Genomic DNA, 16,619 nt, shown 5'->3' on the forward strand with positions numbered 1-16,619 from the left:
TGCTCCAAATATACATCTGCCCCTATTCAAAACCTCCCTCTGGATGCACCCAAAGGTTCCATGATAGCTGCATGGTGGAAATGACATTGCTTCACCGCTATGGTGATAGAACATGGCTGAATGGGTCAACACAGACTGGTTTACTCCATGCAATTTCCAAACATGTGGTTTGATTCTCCAGCAGCAAACACAACACCAAATAGAGCTTACAAGCTCAGTTGTTCCCCCAGCTGACTTCTAAATGGCGATATGGATTTCACAAGGGTGACATTCCCCACATCCTCAGGGGGGAACCTGTTTTTTATTCACACGACGAGGATGAATATGAATACAGGCTTGATTCTTACAAAAATCATGCTGTTCATGAATATCATTGTTCATAAACTGGCCTCGAAGCTTCAGCAGCAAAATAAGAAAACTTGGTGGTAATGGTGAAGATAATGTAATAACAACGATGATGATGGAGAAATGTCATAAATATGTTCAGTCTTCATTACACATCCTAAATCCCAAATTAAATGCCTCAAGAACAAAAGTATTACTTAAATCCCAATTTCCTTTATAAATCTCATGAACCTCTCCCTTTTTTCTGGATATCTGCTTTCAAATGCTGCTTCAGTGCCCTTTGCCATCGCATGCATGAAACAGCTGCACTGTGGTCTTAATCAGAAGAACAAAGATCCCATGCAAGCCTCTTACTGGGAATACCCTAGCGGAGCTTTACTAAGTATCAAATCTACTGAGTCAGGAACAGCCATTTGCTTGCATTGAGGAATCATGGGAAGCAAAGCTGTGGGCCTTCTCCTAAAGAGCACAGAGCATTTATTCACACTGGCCAGGCCTAATTTGGTGTTTCGGCTGCTTCCACTTGAAAAATAGTCACTGCCGCTTGACTCAACTGGTGAAGAAACAAGATCTGAGGGGCTGAACAGTGATATAAGCCAAATAAGTCTTTTCGTATTTGCAAATACTATGTTGATTAATTTTAGCTTAGGTAGAACACATAGCTACTGTTTTACTTATTGTCACTCATTAGCTACTCCTTATTCATGTAAGTAGCAGGAAATCAAGGATGCTAGCACTCACTGCGTCATCTTATGTGTGGCAATTCCCCTCCTGTAGAGAGGTAAATGTGCAAAGCTCCTTGTGTGTGTGCACGCAGAAAGTGTGGTTCTTAATAAAGAAAGGCATAGCAGCTCCTTTCACCATGGAGAGTCAAAAGAAACCTAGATGTGATTATGCAAAACTGATCGCAAGAATTCTAATTTGCTAATGAAAGTTAACTTTCCCCATCATTTTGCTGGCTTTTGATAACCAGAGATACAGTGGTATTAAAGGCTAGGGTTTTAATATTTGTCAGGGTTATTACTTTATTTTATTGGTTTTAACACATTTAACAAATCCTTGGCATAAAGCTGGTTATACACCCTGTAGATAAAAGCACAAAGCTAGATTATGGAGCAGAGTAGTTTTAAAGGGAAATGAACATGCACCCAATGTAATCAAATCTCTGCCATTCACAGACATCCACAGACACACACCTCATGCTAGTCCACTCCTTCTGGGACCATCCTAGATCATGCAATGGGTATTAGAATGAACCTGCAAAAAAGGTACCTTTTTAAAAAAAGTATACAGTTTCATTCATTTCTTGCATTTGGGGTTTAGCATCATATACAGATGGGGAGAAAGTTGATTTGGTTCTCACTTAAAGGTGAATCTACTTAATTTGGGCTTTCCAAAACAAAACACAGACCAAAACACAACCATCCTTCACACTTCTCTGAATTTTGCAGTGCTGTTTTCCATCAAAGTTATGAAAACAAGAATGTGTATACTAGGATCAGGTGTGCATTAAAATGCTTTTATTGGAGAAAACAACCTTTAAAATGCATTCTATCTGGGTGAGTTGCTTTGCAGAAATGTGTGTGCAAGGCAAAATCATGTCCAAGCCTTTGCTTGGACATGATTAGAGGAAAGTCACAGATAAATTTTCATTAGGATATTAAAAAAAAAAATTGCAAACTGATATGGGACAGTACAGAACTGAAGTTAAGATTGTCATAATGAGAAACATTGGGAGAAACTTAAATAGGCAGATTCAGCCAGGAAAAGCAAGCATCAGTATAGGAGCTTCCAGAGTACAAGCATGAAGTCTGTGACAGCAGAAAGAATCTCAGTTGCTTGTAACAGAAAAAATTACATAGATCGCCAGTTGCACCAAGTGTATAACTGACTTAAGAATTTTCATCAGTCATCCATTAAGTAGCTATTGTTACTGATATAACTGTAGTGCTCAGATAAGAAATATAAAAATGTATGTCTGCTGCATCCCAAATCTACAGAACTAGGTGCATCACAACTGGATCGAACACTACACAATAGGTTAACCTGGAACAAATACAAAATAAAAAAATTCCTTCCAGTAGCACCTTAGAGACTAAGTTTGTTATTGGTATGAGCTTTCGTGTGCATGCACACTTCTTCAGAATACACACGAAAGCTCATACCAATAACAAACTTAGTTGGTCTCTAAGGTGCTACTGGAAGGAATTTTTTTATTTTGTTTCGACTACGACAGACCAACATGGCTACCTACCTGTAACTGGAACAAATACGACACCCTGGTTCTTGTTTCAGGATCAATGATAAAAATAAAAATTTTCATTCCCCAATTTTGTCTCCATGGTACCCAGAATTAAAATGGCCGGCCTACACATTTAAGATGTGTTTGTTATTTAACTGCTCCAAAACAAAAGGAGCTTTCATGTCTTGTAAGGAAGAACATAGGAAAACAGGGGAAGGTTCAAGCAGGGAGACTCATCAGCAGATGCACTGCACAAGGATTTCTGCTTACAAAATGGGGCTTTCTGAGCTCTACTCTCCCACCCCACCCCCACACACCCGGAATTGAGTTGGAAAGTTGGGACAACCCCCAGAACAGTGTGGGGAAGAAACCAAAATGCTTGCGCTTGCGATCACCGTAGAGTGGCACTGAATTCCTCCCATAGGAAACTGCTTTATACAAAATCAGACCTTTGGTCCACCTAACTATTGTTGACACTGAATGGCTACATCACTTTGGGGTTTCAGACAGGGGACATTCCCAGGCCTACCTGTAGATGTCAGAAACTGCTCCTGGGACCTTCTGCATACAAATGAAATGCTCTGCCAGTGAGCTACAACCCTTCCCAGATGACATATTTTAAGTGAATGTGATCGTGCGAACATTAGCGCCAACAAAGAAATAATCATTGCCTTAAGATTCTTAAATTTAGATTTATTTATTTTTTGCTGGAGTTGTAGACAAATGAATCTTCTCATTGCTCCCTTTTTTAATTTGTACCGTTCAGTCATGTTTGCATTCCATATTAAGTCAGATGACAATGACCATTTTGGAATCAAATTTAATTAGTCCCAGCCAAATCAGTTCCATCTACTACAATATATGAAATGATTCTGGTGAGGTTGCTGAACCAAACTCATGAAGTGCCAAATGCTAGATTCCAATGGCTTCAGTGGGAGCTAAAAGTATTCAACAGCACCTCAGAGAATCAGTTCCAGATTTATGAGTTGCTACTCACACCGGCCTCAAGAACTCTGTTCATAGTTGCTATTAAACTACTTCTTATAGTTAGCATTTGCCCCAGAAAATCTCTCCGTGCCCTTTGCCAACTATACCTGCCATTCAAATGAATGGTGAAGCTGCACTCTGTAAACATTGCTTACTTCATGCAACCTTGGGGGACCAGAGAAACTTCGGGTTCTGTCAAAAGTTGAACAACATGCCTATGGTCCCATATTCTGTAAAGCCCTGTAAATTGCTTCACACTTGTCTCATTGCTCTGGTAACAATATAGTGCTGCAGGTATATGGTGGTGGGCTGATGTTGCCAAGTGCCAGTGCTACTTCGGTGGAATTAAATTCTTATGTCATAGTTTTGCTGAACAAATGTGGACCAGGCTTTGGTTTCTCATTGGGAACTTTTGAGAGCACTATTTAAATGTGCTGTGGAAGTTATTCTTTCGCGTTCCACAAGCATTTATGAGCCCACTCAACTTTAGCCATGGGCAATCTCACAGTTTCCAGTAGAACTGCTGACATCAGTGAAATCGCGCCCACGCCTCCGGGACCCATTTTCACAACCCTTGACTCTATGACAACTGCTGCTGTCTCCTTGAAACCACTGTGTACATTCTGGCTTCCAGATGCAACAACAACAAAAAAGCTATGGCATATTAAACTTTTAAAATAAGAGACAAAGTGTATAATTTATTGTAATGCTCTAAAAAGCAGGATCAAGAATAAGAGTATGGCTGAAATCCAATGCTGCTGTTCCACATGTGGAATGGCTTTTGATCTACAGCAGCCTACGTCAGCCTGGGGCCCTCCAGATGTTTTGGACTACAACTCCCATCAGCCTCAGCCTCACAGCCATGTTGTGTGACTGGGACTGATGGGAGTCAAAGTCTAAAATATCTGGAGGGTTTCGGATCAGGAAAGGAGGCACTGACATAAGAGGCACACACACACACACACACACACACACACACACACACACCCCTCCCAATCTTCCACTGTAGCCTCTTCTCTTCTATTAGGAGATGCCTCCACTGGATCAAAAGCTATAACACAGGCATCCCCAAACTCGGCCCTCCAGCTGTTTTGGGACTATAATTCCCATCACCCCTGACCACTGGTCCTGTTAGCTAGGGATGTTGGGAGTTGTAGTCCCAAAACATCTGGAGGGCCAAGTTTGGGGGTGCCTGCTATAACGCAAGAAAATTGGCAGCAGAGGATTCCATTCCTTTTTTTTTTTTTTTAATAATATTTTTTATTAGTTTTACAAAAATTTTTATAACAAACAAACACAAAAACGAAAACAAACAAACAAACAAGTATAGTTTCATAATGTCTTTTCATAAACTCCTTTCCTCGGACTTCCCCATACCTCCCCTTTCTGCATCCTCGTGTCCAAATTTTATAGCAACTTATAAATATTTTTTTCAACTCTAATTCGTCATAGTCCTTTCTTATTCTAATCTTGTATTACTGCAACCCTTTCTCTCTGTAGAATCTCGACATTCTAAACCTCCTCAAGTTTATAGTAGTCCTTAAGATAGATCTTAAATTTCTTCCAATCTTCTTCCGCAGTCTCCTTTCCCTGGTCCCGAATTCTGCTCGTCATTTCCGCCAATGACATATAGTCAATCACTTTCATCTGCCATTCTTCCACGGTGGGTAGATCTTGTGTCTTCCAATACTTTGCGATCAGTATTCTTGCTGCTGTTGTTGCATACATAAAGAAAGTTCTATCCTTTTTTAGCACCAATTGGCCGACAATGCCCAAGAGAAAGGCCTCTGGTTTCTTAAGAAAGGTATATTTAAATACCTTTTTCATTTCATTATATATCATCTCCCAGAAAACCTTAATCTTCGGGCATGTCCACCAAAGATGATAAAAAGTACCTTCAATTTCCTTACATTTCCAACATTTATTGTCAGGCAAGTGGTAAATTTTTGCTAGCTTGACTGGGGTCATGTACCACCTATATACCATTTTCATCACATTTTCCTTTAAGGCACTACATGCCGTAAATTTAATTCCGGTGTTCCACAACCTTTCCCAGTCAGCAGACATAATGTTATGGCCGATGTCCTGTGCCCACTTAATCATAGCTGATTTAACTATTTCATCTTGTGTATTCCATTTCAACAGCAAGTTATACATTCTTGACAAATTCTTAGTATTGGGTTCTAGCAATTCTGTCTCAAGTTTTGATTTTTCCACCTGGAAGCCAATTTTCCTGTCTTGTTTAAAAACCTCCGTTATTTGATAATAGTGGAGCCAATCTTGTACTTTGGGTTTTAATTTTTCATGGCTCTTTAATTTCAGTTTCTCTCCATCCTGTTCTAAAATCTCACAATACTTTGGCCATCCGACCTCCATATTGACTTTCTTATGGGCCTTCGCCTCTAATGGTGACAACCATCTAGGGGTTTTGTTTTCCAACAGGTCTTTGTATCTCATCCATACATTGAACAACGCTTTCCTTACAATGTGATTTTTAAAGGCACTATGCACTTTGATTTTGTCATACCATAAATATGCATGCCAACCAAATGCGTTATTGAAACCTTCTAAGTCCAAGATATCTGTATTCTCGAGGAGCATCCACTCTTTCAGCCAGCAGAATGCTGCTGCCTCATAATACAATTTTAAGTCCGGCAGGGCAAATCCCCCTCTTTCTTTTGCATCTGTTAGTATTTTATATTTTATTCTGGGCTTTTTGCCCTGCCAGACAAATTTCGCAATATCTTTCTGCCACCTCTTGAAACAGTCCATCTTGTCAATAATCTGCAAAGTTTGAAACAAAAATAACATTCTAGGCAATACATTCATCTTAATTACTGCAATTCGGCCTAACATTGATAATCTCAAATTTGACCATATTTCTAGATCTTTTTTAATTTCTGACCAACATTTTTCATAATTGTCCTTATACAAATTCAAGTTTTTAGATGTTAAATTAACCCCTAGGTATTTCACCTTCTTAACCACCATCAAACCTGTCTCTTCTTGAAACTTATTCTTCTCCATATCTGTCAGGTTTTTCCCTAAGACTTTAGTTTTTTGTTTATTCAATTTAAATCCAGCTACCTGGCCAAATTGTTGAATTATCTCCAACACCTTTTTCGTGCTAGTGTATGGCTCTTGTAAAGTTAAAACCAAGTCATCTGCGAAAGCCCTTAACTTGTAATGTTTTGTTCCGACCTGTACACCTTTAACCTGCTGGTCATTTCTAATCATATTCAGCAACACCTCCAGAACAGAAATAAAGAGCAATGGGGACATTGGGCACCCCTGTCGTGTTCCTTTTTCTATCTTGAGTTCCTCAGTTATTACATTATTTACAATCAGCCGAGCTCTTTGTTCAGAATATATCGCACCCATACTGTTCTCAAATCCTTGGCCTACCCCCATCCCATGAAGGTTCTTTTTCATAAAACTCCAAGAGATGTTGTCAAAGGCTTTCTCCGCGTCCACAAATATCAGAACTGCTTTAGTATTTATGTTCACCTCTAACTTTTCCAAAATGTCTATTATATTCCTAACATTATCTGAGAGGTGTCTCTTTGGGAGAAAGCCTGCTTGGTCTCTATGAATCTTTTCCATCAGTACTCTTTTGAATCTTTTTGCTAAAATGTCTGCAAAAATTTTGTAATCCACATTGAGTAACGAGATTGGGCGGTAGTTCTTCAATTGAGTCTTTTCAGTCTCTGTCTTTGGTATGAGTGAAATATATGCTTCTTTCCACGATTCAGGTGCCTTTTTTCCCTCTAAGATCTCATTACAGACATCCTTTAACGGTTGTATCAACCATTCCTTTAACGATTTGTAATATCTGGAAGTCAGTCCATCTGGCCCTGGAGATTTGCCCAATTGCATGTCCTGAATGGCACCCTCTATCTCTTGTTCTGTTATTCTCTGGTTTAAATCCACCTTACTTTGAGCAGAGATTTTTTGTAATCCATATTTATTAAGGAATTTATCTATGTCTTCTTCATTTTGTAATCCTTGGGAATAAAGTTTTTTGAAGTAACTCACAAAACAGTTTCTTATCTCATTTGGTTTAGATATGGTCCTTCCATCCACTTCTAAACTTGAAACTGTATTTAATTTCTGTCTTTTCTTGAGTTGCCATGCCAAGAGTTTGCCACATTTGTCTGCCGACTCAAATGTCTTTTGTCTCATTTGCTTTATTTTCCACTCTATCTCCTGGTTCATCAATTCCATATATTGTGTTTGATACAATTTAATCTCCCTCAAAATCTCCTGGGACTTTGGTTTTGACCTTAATTTTTTCTCTCCTTCTTTTATCTTTTCCAAAATTTTTTCTCTTTTCTCCTTTTGCTTTCTCTTCTTTATTGAATTTTGTTGAATCAAAAACCCTCGCATCACAGCTTTACTTGCGTCCCAGATCACTCTTCTTTCCACATCGCCCCTTAGATTAATTTCAAAATAGTCCTTTAAGGTTTTTTGGGCCTTCAAGTGGAACTCTCTATCTCGAAACAGGGTGTCATTCATTCTCCATCTAAACTGACCAGTTGTTGTAAGTTTCATTTCCATCTTCACGGCGTTATGGTCGGAGCAGGTTTTTGGGCAGATTTCTACCTTCTTAATCTTCGGAGCCATTCCACTAGTAATCCAGATTTGATCAATTCTGGTCCAGGTCATCTTTGCTTGGGAGAAAAAGGTTCCCTCTCTTTCAAGAGGGTTCCTTGTTCTCCAAATGTCTATTAAGTCCATGTTTTCAGTCATTTCAAAAAAAGTCTTCGGGAGTCTCCCTTCTTTAGTAAGTATCAGTCTTTGTGTCTTGTCCATGTTTGTAGAAACTACACCATTCATATCTCCCATGATTATCATATTATATTCCAAGTAGTCCGTCAGGGTTTCATGAAGTTTTTTGAAGAATTCTGCTTTACCTTCATTTGGTGCGTAAATCCCAATTATCAAAAATTTTTCTCCTTGTGCTTGAATCTCCACCGCTAAATATCTTCCTTCTTCATCTTTAAAAATCATTTTTGGGGCCCACTTCTCTTTTACATAAATCACAACTCCTCTTTTTTTCACTTTGTCCGACGAGATAAATTCTTGTCCCAATTTTTTATTCATAAGCAGTCTCCTGTGGGCTCTAGTTATGTGAGTTTCCTGTAAACAAATCACGTCCAATTGTTCTCTGTACAAAATATGGAATACTTGTCGTCTCTTCAAAGGCATGTTCATCCCGTTACAATTCCAGCTAAGGAATTGCAGGGCCATCTTGTTATTTTTCTGGTATTCCTCCAACTGCTCCCAATTGTTGTTCCTCCTCTGTTGGTGGTGGAAGGTTCTGTCCAAATGAAAGGTTCAAAATTCCATTCCTGATTTGCAGATTGCATTTGCATTGGTCACTGAGTTGAGCACTGCCTTTTTTGTGTTGCATTGGCTCCCTGCCCATAACAAGTTGCTCGTATCTGGGCACCACCATGTGCATGATTTGTGTTTCCTGCACTGAGTGGTGAGATGTTACATTCCACTACAAACCACTACAGAGGTCTAGTATGAATTTGCTTTTGCACATGATGAAAGTATGAGACACAAGCAGGATCTGCTATGAAGGCCTGGCCAGCCCTTTCAGCAGCAAGCAGGGCTTCTTGTCCATTTCAATCCATTTGAAAATAGATTGAGATTGTTTCAGCGCTAAGACCTCTCATCGTTTGCTTTGCTAGATAAAACTGTAGGAGGTTTTGGTTAACAAGTGCCAGCTACCCTGAGGGAAACTTCAAAGGAAACCATCTATTGAATGATTTGATTAGTCTTCCATGCCATACTCATGTTGGATGACCAATTTGCACACCAGGACTACTATGAATGAAGACTGTTGGGTTATTGATGCCTTGAATATTCCCTTTGCTAAATATCTGTCACTATTTTTGCCCTGCCTCATTTTCACCATCCTCACATAAACAAGCATCACATTAGGTATCTGTGACTCCACTTTTGTATATAGGATTTAGATTCCTAAGCAGCTTGGTTTTAATTTTAAAAATACTATAAAGTTCTGGTGTGATTCTCCACGAAGTCCAGCACTTCCTATTGTCTGTGGAGTCTGAATCAGCCCCAGGTCAAAGTAAGAAGCTGGGCAGAGGAGAGAATGAGTACCTCTTAGTAGGTAAAACGGATTGGTCTTGCTCTCTTTGTCTGGGATAGAATGTTACACTAGGAATGAGGAAGAAATTCAGTTCACATTTAAGGCCAGATTTCTCAAATTCACACTTTCTGAAACAACATGAGAACTGAAAAACAGCCATCCTGAAATGTGCACTTATCCAAAGTTTGTGATGCAGCTCTCCAACCAATGTTTCCAATAATGCATATATTAAGGGGAAACATGAATAAAAATAAATAAGTGAAAACTGCATGCAAAGATGCATTATATTAGGAGAAAATGCTTGCAAAAATGTGTGCATTAGGAGAAATACACATGAAAATAATGGATTTTCCTGATGGTTGGGGGGGGCACAATATAAATTGCTATAGAAATGCGGAGAATTGAATTTAAGATTGGAAAAGTGAGAAACTGAAAGAACCGAAAGTGACAGATCCTTCCATCCCTAGCTGTCCTTGTAAAGATGCAAACTACAAAGCTAGCACTGACAATGTGTTGTGTTGCTTCTTAGCATCCAGATTCCACTAATTACTGAGAAATGGGATGTGCTCCCAATATTTTTCAAACCTATTTTTGTTGTTGTGCAAGTCCATCTTTGAAGCAGTCCCTCAAAAGTGTTCAAATGTTCTGCTGTTAAATTTATATCAGCATCTGCAAGAGGCTTGTGGCTGCCATTCAGATGAACACCAACATCAAAAGTTCTAATCTGGTTCTGATGACTTTCTTCAAATGCCAAGTTAAACAGGAGTGGGGAGTGTGAATCACCTTGCATTGACCCCCAAATCTATTTAAATATTCCCTTGGCAATCCCCAGGGTAGAGAACAGGACAACACAACAGTGTCTCTAAGCACTTAAGGACAAATTACTAGAGTTGCTTAGTAAGTGAGAAGGAATTGGCCATTCAAATGACTCTTAGGACCTGAATATACTATCCATCCCTCATGCCCTTTTGACATGGGCATAACTTCCTTCACCAGTGGAATTAGTGCTGTGTAAGAGAGATCAGAGTACCGTTCATAGTTTCATACCATCTGGCTAAACAAAAGGAAAGATCATCAGAGACATTATATCTCTCAGATAGCTAGTTGCTGGGAAGCAAAAACAGGAAGGGTTGCTGCCTTCAGCGTGCTGCTTGTAGGCTTCCTGGTGGAATCTGACTGGCTGCTATGAAGAACAAGATTCTGGATTCATTGGACCTTTGGTCTTATCAAGCAGGACTTTTCTGATGTTCATATAATGGTTCCCATTAAACAAACCAATTTTTAAAGAGAGCAAGAGATGCTTGTCAGAGTGTTGCTGGAATAAGGTTCTGATTGTACATGTATAAGTGGGTATATTATTTTAAATCCTCAGATGGATTTAACTCCTGGCTCCCTTTTCCCTCCAGGAAAGAACTAATTGAATTAGGTTTTCCTTTGTATGTTAGCATTAACTGAACTCCTTTCCCCACTTCTAGTTACAGGTAGGTAGCCGTGTTGGTCTGCCGTAGTCGAAACAAAATAAAAAAATTCCTTCCAGTAGCATCTTAGAGACCAACTAGGTTCGTTATTGGTATGAGCTTTCGTGTGCATGCACACTTCTTCAGGTATCCCCACTCACAAACATACAGCTTTCCTGTCAGATCCCTTTGGAGAGTGACTGATCATTTGGTTCATGGTCACATATCCCAATCAGTAAATTTCTCCTGAATGATTTTTATTTTTTTGAGTCGCCAAGAAAAAGAGTGCCAATAAAGGGTGCATACTTCACAGAGCAGAAGCTGATAAATTTATTGCAGAACGATTCACAGCTGCAAAGCATAGCACAGTCATGCAAATCAATGTGAAAGGTTAATATGAAAGGTTAAGGAACTTGAATCTGGCTGATTTATGGCCTCTTGGCTCACTTTTATCCTAACCACGGCTTTGCAACTGCAGTCAGGAGCAGTGGAAAAGAAAAAAATAGTATTAAAGGCATTATCCCCCTAATTATAAAACAAAAACTCCCAAATGGCCAGTTAGCTTCAGGAGCATGGCACCTATATAGAAAGGCAAAGTCTTTTCTTCTTAGGACCAAGCTAGTTCTCATTGTTTCTCCAAGTTCTTTTTTCAAAAATCCAGACAGCATTTCACACATTTGGTAATTTCTTATGAGGTTATTAATTATCTAGTTTGGAGTATGCCCTGAGATACTGTTGTTGTTGTTATTTGTCAGTTATCACTTTTTATTATGATTATGTTTATTGTACAGTGGTGTCTTTTATTAGTAGTATTTTTACTGGCCAACACAGTGGTAAATTTTGAGAGTGTGCCATGAGGCATAACCTCCTTTATTAGTACTTAAATGTTGCAGCCAGTGTGGGATAGTGGTTAGCGTACTGAAGTAGGACCAGAGTTTAAATCTCCACTCAGCCACAAACCTCACCCACAAACCCTGGGTCAGCCACGATCTCTCAGCTTAACCTACCTCACAGGGTTGTGGTGAGGATAAAAAGTGGGGTGCCTTGAGTTCCTTGGTATATAAATGCAATAAATAACAGACATTGGATTGGTGTTAATTATGCCACTGATCAGAATAATGCTTAGTTTCTACCTCAAAGACCTAGGTTTGTAATGTTCACGATAGCAATCAGTGGAGAGGCAGCCAGTTGATAGGGAGTCACAACTTATACCAGATAGAACAAAGGATTCCTTGAGGAACCAAGCCCCACAAAAATCACTCAAGTCTTGACAACACTGAACTGACAACAGCAAATCAGCCACTTCTGCTATCCTGTGCAGATTCAGTAGTCCAGGTCCCTGTTGTTTTCTGTTTAAAGCTGAATATGTAATGCCCACCATTCACACACTAGTATACAGAGCCGTCTTTCCTATTGGGCTTACTGGCGCATTGTGCCAGGGCGCTGGCCTCTCAGGAGCACCCCAGTGAGTGGGGGAGCTGCGCGGCTTTGCCAGTGGCCTCCCCTTTCCCTGCACACCCACCAGCTGTGCTCTGTCAACCATATGGCTGGTGGGCGTGCAGCTTCCCTCCCAAGCCTCCGCAGGAGGAGAGTGATCCCTGCAGAGGCTTGGGAAAAGGTCAACAACTCTGGGAAACGGGGGGGGGGGGGGGCGGAGGGATCTTTGCACCACAGCACCGGATATGCTTAAGACGGCCCTGCTAGTATAGCTTGGTAATGGTTCCTAACATTTATGAGCAGATTAGAGCTACATCTTCACAGGTTCATGACTTCATCTGCATGAGACAAAACCCATGGGTTGACGTTGCTTGAGTTTCAGGTGTGCCCAGATGTCCATCTGGCCTTGGTGAAGCTCCCTATGCCATGCATCCATCTGTGGTCAGGAGAGGGCAATCAAAATGTTGGTCACATTTCTATCAGAGGAGGGTTGCCAGGTTGTTCCTATACAGTCTGTCCCACAGCTTTTTCTACCAGTTCATCCCACAGCAGATGAAGGACATGTCTGTGCAGTCACTTCTCCCGCTGCTTATGCTCCAGCGACAAATTTGAATGAGTTTCATCCCCATCTGCCATGCAACAGGAAAGGTGCCGGGTGCTTCTAGATGGGTGTTTATTTTAAGATGGGTGCTACTCATGCATACAAGTTTTTCGCAGGCTCCATATGGCATCAAGAGCATTAAAATGCCAGCCCATGTTTTCCCCCCAATGAATCCAGATTTACCATTTCCAGAGGAAAGCCAAGAAAGTTGTTTTCTTGTTAAGGCTGTTGCCAGTAATCCATTTGTGATACCTGAATGACCCGTTTACAGTATTAAGCTCCCATCTGTATTAAGCTCCCACTTAAGGAAAAGAGAGGTCTTGTGCCATAATATATAATGCTACAATATTACCGTATTTTTCTGTGTATAAGACTAGGTTTTCTTCCTAAAAAATAATGTCCAAAATTTGGGGGCGTCTTATACACGGGGGCCATATCCCCCCATTTTCTTAAATCAGAGTCCTCAAAAATAGAGGGTGTCTTATAAATGGGGTCGTCTTATAGACAGAAAAATACGGTAATCTTTTGGAAATGGTTTGCTTAAAAAAAAGCTTTTCTGGTCACCATTGTTAAAAATGTTGCTAAAAATAGTAACTGGAAAAAATGTATTTTTGTCCGTTTTTAAATATAGAACATTATAGCATTGTTGTATTATAGGGCTATATCTCTTTAATTAAAAAAAAAGGCCAGGAAAATGTTTTAGTGCTAATTAAAAGATGGATTTTTTAAAAAGGACATACCACAAGTTATGGTAAATGTTTGCTAAGCTTCAACTAGCCCCACCCACAGCAATGATGACTGTATATGTCAGAGTTTTCCAAACTGTGTGTCGTGACACATTAGTCTGTCGGGCTGCAGTGTGGAGGTGTGTTGTGTGAAAGCTCCCCCTGCTCTTGGAAAGGGGTTAGTTTAACTTCTGGTTTGCTAGTAAAACTGAATTACTGTGTCACAAAATGATGAGTGTCTAAAAAGTGTGTCACCAACATGAAATGCTTGGAAAGCTCTGCTATATGCACTATACAGTTAAGGTAGTAATATAGCACTTTAAGCAGTCATGGCTTCCCCTCAGAGAATCCTGGGAGCTGTAGGTTGTTAAAGATGTGGAGAGGGTTTAGGAGTCTGTTCCCATAATGGTTTAGTTCCCAGGGGACTTTGGGAATTTCAGTATGGTTGTCTCCTAACAACCCTCAGCACCCGTAACGACCTAAAACTCAAAGTTCAAAATTGTGCATTCCTGGCAACTGGCACACTTCATATACAGTAGAATAATCATAGAACTGTAGAGCAGCTCTGCTGCCATATGCCTTAAGCCTGAACGCAAAGACTGAAGAACAAATGTGGGGAAATGAAGCTGCCTTATAGTGAGTCAGATTATTGGTTCATCTAGCCCTGTATTGTTTACCCTGGCTGGCAATAGCTCTCTAAAAACTGAGACAGAGGCATTTTCCAGGTTTGCTAGCAAATATTATTCTAAAAATGCCTGAACCTGGGACTTTCTGCATATAATCTGTAGACTCCCAGACAGAGCTATGGGCATACAGATGCCAGCAACAGTTAGCACAGCTACTCCCTCTATTATAGGTAGCCATTGTAGTGTCTGCTGGTGTTCTTGGGCCATAGCCATATTGTCTGGGGCTGATGGGAGCTGGCGTACCAACAAGAAGGGCACTGTGTTGGGTTTCTCCTTCCCTACACATTTCTACAAAGTGGTATTTTTTTAGTCTTTCCCCATAACGATAATGTTATATCATTACACAAAGAATAGTGCCTGTTTAGTTAATTGTAATTGATGTACTGTATTACATTATTACCATGAACGGTGCATGCACATGGTCCTGTGGAAATTTTTATCTTCAAAATGCATCTCAGTCCTGGTCTCTGCCCAAATGCAATGCTGATGACACCCTTCACATGACATCCATTAGAAAACATGTTCCCTGACCAGTTAATTCCAGAACCATTTAGCATCTGCCAACCAATATAACAGAGGAGACCATATAACTGTCTGTTTACAGATATCTTCCCTTTGTGCGCCACAAATACCCTGTCAAAAATAGCCCCTTGAGTTTACATGGATTGATTAAACAAATCATAAAGCTTTTAACCTCATTTGAAACTTGAATCTCATGGAGATATCTTATCGCATTGTAGAATGGTACTGATGAACCAGGAAGCGTTTTGTTTGTTTCTCTGCCTTGTGAATAGGCTTTGCATTTTTTAAATTTATTTTTAGCCAGTTACAGAAGAATTAGTCCAGAGGAATTTAAATATATGCATATATGCATGTTGCTCACTCCTGCTGCTGCTGCTGCTGCTGCCTTTGGTCTGGAGACTCTTGCATTCTGCTTCACTCAAAGTGATTCAGCTGGAGGCAGTACAACATAGCAGAACACCACAGTCTGCTCTGACACTAACTTGGTCTTTTTTCATAACTCTGCCAGCTACTAGTAGCCAGAGGTAACTGTCTCAAGATCTGTGGATGAAGGGTGGTATTCAAATTTAATCAACAGCAGCAACAACAACATAAAATGTCCTTCTTAAGGGGATACTTCTCTTTCCCAACATCTCCTTTTTTGATATGGTATATCACTGGGGAAAACTATTACTGAAATATAGATTCATCTTTTTGTAGTCTGAATGGTCTCTATAAATTAGCCCTATAAATCAGGACATAAACCCCCCTAGATCTTAATGGAGCTAAGTTCTGAGTTGAAATGCATAGAATTTACACACTTAGACTCAGCACTGGTTAATCTTGTAGCAGCTCATGTTATAGTCTGTTTTCCTGGCTGATCTATAGGCTAAGCACCAAATGACACAAAATGATAAAATAAAAATAAAAAAGCTTGTCACATAAAACTGGTGGAAATTATGCTTCAAGTCCAGACCAAAGCCCCACACCAGTTTGCCGCCGAACCCTCAACCCCTGCTTTGGTGTTATTTCTCCCTGCTTTGGGGGGGATAAATTGAAGATTTTCAGCACAAAACAGGCACAGGAATCTGAGATGGATCAGGAACATATTCTGGACTGAGCTGACCACTTGAAGTATTCAAAAAAGCTTGTTCATCATCACCATCATCATGATCATGTTGCTTTGAACTCCACTCCCACTATTATCTAGACTCACTGAAATAACCAATGTGGTGCTCTCCATCAGCTCCTGCCAGCATGGCCAATGGTCAGGATTGGTAGTCCAACAGTGTCTGGAGGGCAGTCCTGACCTAGACTCTTAAGTCTTCCATTTCTTTCTCTTCTGGAATAATTTGAAGGTGACTTTTGCTGCAGTTGAATATTTGACAGCTTCATATGGCTGGCTGCATCCATCCATTCATATCATCCATCACGGCATGTATCTTTGTGCCTAAATATTTTATCTTTAGATTTCATGAATGGCAATCCTTGTGGCTCATTTTCCTACTACTGTTATT

The 16,619-nt window shown here is 40.0% G+C and overlaps 1 long non-coding RNA gene across 1 annotated transcript in view; it reads right to left on the reverse strand.

Moving 5' to 3' along the window:
• Positions 1-2,817, reverse strand: part of LOC310689220 — a 47,350-nt gene extending 44,533 nt beyond the window's left edge. The window contains exon 1 of the long non-coding RNA XR_014517407.1: positions 2,600-2,817. This is a non-coding gene — a long non-coding RNA (uncharacterized lncRNA). The remainder of the gene's footprint in view (positions 1-2,599) is intronic.
• Between the last annotated feature and the right edge of the window lie 13,802 nt (positions 2,818-16,619).

The sequence above is a fragment of the Podarcis liolepis genome, assembly GCF_965112155.1.
Source record: "Podarcis liolepis genome assembly, chromosome: 1".
Classification (NCBI taxonomy): domain Eukaryota; kingdom Metazoa; phylum Chordata; class Lepidosauria; order Squamata; family Lacertidae; genus Podarcis; species Podarcis liolepis.